Genomic DNA, 3,891 nt, shown 5'->3' with positions numbered 1-3,891 from the left:
TTTTGAAAAATATAAAGTTTTCAATTTTATATAACTGACATGCAAATGCATTTATCATAAAAAAAAAAAAAATTATACAAACTCATATGTATATATAATAAAAATTCAATACATCTTTTGACTTTACTGACATATGAAATTGTGTCGAGACATACTTTTGTGACTCGATAAATAAAAAATATTATTTTTATATTCAATAAATTTTTTAAAATGCAAAATTCAATTTCGTCTCATTTCAAATAACAAAAATAATATACACACAAAACAAATTTGATACATATTAAATAAAAATACATACGCACTTCATATATTCCATTGTATTTTACAATTTTTTATTTTCAATCATCTCAAAAAGGTTGTCGAGGTTGGCAAAGAAAATAAATAAATATCATATAACAATAAAATCTACAAGAAAAAAATCATAAAAAAAAATGAATTTAAAATTTTTTAAAAGACTCTTTATTCCCCGCGAGAGTTTCGATTCGACAAGTACAAAAAAAAAATAAAAATATAAACGAAATAACAAAAAATATGTCACTGAGAACGAGGGTGAATTTCCAACGCATTTATACCGGATGACGTCAATTTCTTCATAAAAATGTCAAAAATAAAAAAAAAAAAAAATTATACATGTCAAAAAAAAAAAAAATATACATTTTCACCAATATAGTAACAAAAAAATGATTTTAAAAAAAATTCAATACACGTTATATATATTTAATCCAATACCCACAATTTTTTGATTCAAATTTCATTCACATGAAGTGATGGATAAAAAATTAAACTACTAAAATTCAATAAAATCATTGATTAAAAAAAATTGAAAAACAAGTATACCAAACTGCATATATTGAAAAATAATTTTTATTTTAAAATAAAATATACACGGTAACATATTGACAGCGATTACTCAGTGAAATAAAAAATTTCCAATGAATAAATAGAAACATATCATGATAAAATTGAACCCAGCAATTCAAAAATCACCCTCATCATTTTTTTTTTTTTTATTTCTCAAACTACCACAGCTACTATTCAACGAGAATAAAAATGTGTAAAATGCAACGTGATTTTGCATGGATATCAATAAAAATAGCTATTGAACCAAGAGTGTATTTCGTTGGTTATGAAGTAATATAGAAAAGCCCCGTGGCAACAGAGATATATGAAAAAAAAAAAAATTATTTATATTGAATGAGAAAAGTGGGAATAAAGTATTGAAAGTATGGCGCCAAAGATGATGCGCGAAAGGGGGTTGAAAAAAAATATATCAGTGTGATATCTCTTCTCTGTGTCTGGTCATAATCAAAAAGTTGGCTTGAATCTATCTCAAACCGCATCTATATACATTTCAAGATCCTCTTAAGCTCTTTATAAAATCGCATATCATATCAAGCCCGCATTGACAAGCAAAAAAATAAAATATAAAAAAAAAAATTAACCATAACAAAATCATATATGAATTCTGAATGGCGCCTGAATATCTTGGCTTTATTCCCGGCTGGTTTTTTAACTTACATTGTTCAAAATAAAAAAAATTATAAAATCAAAAAATATATAAATAGAAAAAATCAACAACTAAATCAATTGAGAAATTCATTGTTGAATGCTTGCCCAAAATTACATTTATTTTTTTATAATTTTTTTCTTTTTATTTTTCAATTTCTCTTTGCTTTCTATGTTTGTTTGATTTTTATTATTTTTATTTATTTTATGCTTTGCTTTGTTTCTTGTTCAGTATAACAATGCTGAAATTTGATTGGAGTGAAATTTGTACTTGTGTATTCGCATTGCGATTGTACAAGTAGTCAAGTGGAGCATACACAACATGGACAAGGAAGGACATGGTTTACAAAAAAAAAAAAAAAATTAAATAAAAACAAAAAGAGATGAAAAATCATGAGAGAGGAGAGAAGAGAGAAAGAGTTACTTGGACAATGTGCTCGAAAATGCTCGGGGCGTTGTTCACCAGCGTTGAATGTGAAATTTTCGTTAAAACTCATTTAAAGCCGAATGAATATGAGCGTGAATAATGAAACGATATAATATCGTTAACGAGTTTTGGTAAAATTTTAGCGTTCAAAAGTTGACGGAGTAATTATTTTTTTGGTTTCTCTTTTTTTTTTATATTAAATGTTTGCTAAAAGTTTTTCAATTTTTTGCTTTAATATATATATTTCATTGTATTGTTTTATTTTTTTCGAAAAGTAAAAGATGAAGAAGAAGAAAAAGATGAAGATGAAGAAGAAGAGAAATAAGTAAATTCATCATTTATAATTTAAGTGGTAGAATCAATTTGGATGAGAGTGTGGAAGATGAATGAGAGACTTGGGAAAAATAAAAAAATATATATTGGAGAAGTGCAAAACTAAGCAAAATCAAAAATGCAGAATGGAAGTTTTTTTTAGTAAGGTGATTTTACGGTTTCACCTGGGTTAGGAATGTTCACACTGACCACCTGCTTCGTATGTGTTTTTTCTTTTTTATTTCTTTACACCTGCCGCCAAGTTGGCTTTTAAAATCTATACCTGCAGTGTCTAGCTTACAATCTATACTTTTCTTGAATATAAAATTAGCTTTTTAACAATAAAGTTTCGTAGAAAGACCATCTTTCTAGCTGTACAAGTTAATATTGTATATACATTTTCATTTGATAAAATTACTTACACATTTTTTTTTTTTTTATACTTCAAACAAATGGTATCGAATGAAATATAAATTACCCCTCAAGTTTATTAATACAACCCGTGAATACTCAAACTGCAATCTTCAAAGTATTTCAACTTTACCATGACAGATACATTAAAGCACTATTTTTTTTTTTTTTATTTTAAAAACTTTTTTTTTTTAAAAGTTTCTTTTTTTAAATATCTCTTTTTTTTTTAAATGTCTCCTGCACTTTTTCTTCACAAAAATTTCCTCAAACTACCAACTATCAAAAAAGTGTTTTTCATATAAAAACTTATTCATTTTATTTTTTAAAATATATATTTTATTAAAAATAATATAAAAAATGATAAAAAAAAAAAAATGTCTTTATAAGAATATCTTCCTTTTAAATCCCTCACTCGAGAAAACATTTACTATACTTGGCAAAAAAAAAAAAAAAAAATTGCTACTTTTCCAAATGGAAAAAAAGTTAACTTAAACACAACAATAATCACCATGAAATATAAATTGAATAAATTACATTTTTTAATAATCCTAATTACAAAGTAAAAAAAAACAAAATCTAATTTAAATTTCACAATGAATTATAAATAAAATTTCGAAATAAATTGCTTAAAATTTATCATAAAAAAATCAAGACGTTAGATGACACGAATAACGACATGATTTACGTCAAATCGATTGAGTATATTTGAATAATGCATAACTGCTTTTCAGTGTTACTGAAAAATAAAAATTAACCCCCCAAATAAATCAACATCTCAAAGTATAATCAATCAAATAAATTTGACATTTTTTTAAAAAATTTTTATTCTTCAATTTGAGTGATCAAATTTTAAATGACAAATTGGCCTAGTTGATGTAGGCCTATGTCAATGGTCCTCAATATACATTTTAATATTTTAAAAAACAAAATTTCTTTTTTTTGTTAGAATTATATATTCTACTGTAATCGAATTTTCGCTAATTCATGGTTATACGTGTCGGGTCGACGTCAGGTTTGCTGATGTGCATATGGGGGTTGGGTTTTAAATTGTACATATATATCTATTGGGTCATAGCCATAGCAATAGCAAGCAATAGACAGACACACCAAGGATATATGTATTTATATGGTGGGGATTTTAAAAAAATAAAAAAAAAGCTCGCTTTCTCTGTTGCTCCCTTCAACGTGTATTTTGTCTGTATTTGTATTTCATTGCGCTGAGGCTGCGCAGCCGA

Source organism: Aphidius gifuensis, linkage group LG1, assembly GCF_014905175.1.
Source record: "Aphidius gifuensis isolate YNYX2018 linkage group LG1, ASM1490517v1, whole genome shotgun sequence".
In the NCBI taxonomy this organism is placed as follows: domain Eukaryota; kingdom Metazoa; phylum Arthropoda; class Insecta; order Hymenoptera; family Braconidae; genus Aphidius; species Aphidius gifuensis.
The sequence above is the reverse complement of the archived record's forward strand: the minus strand, read 5'-3'. Positions refer to the sequence as shown.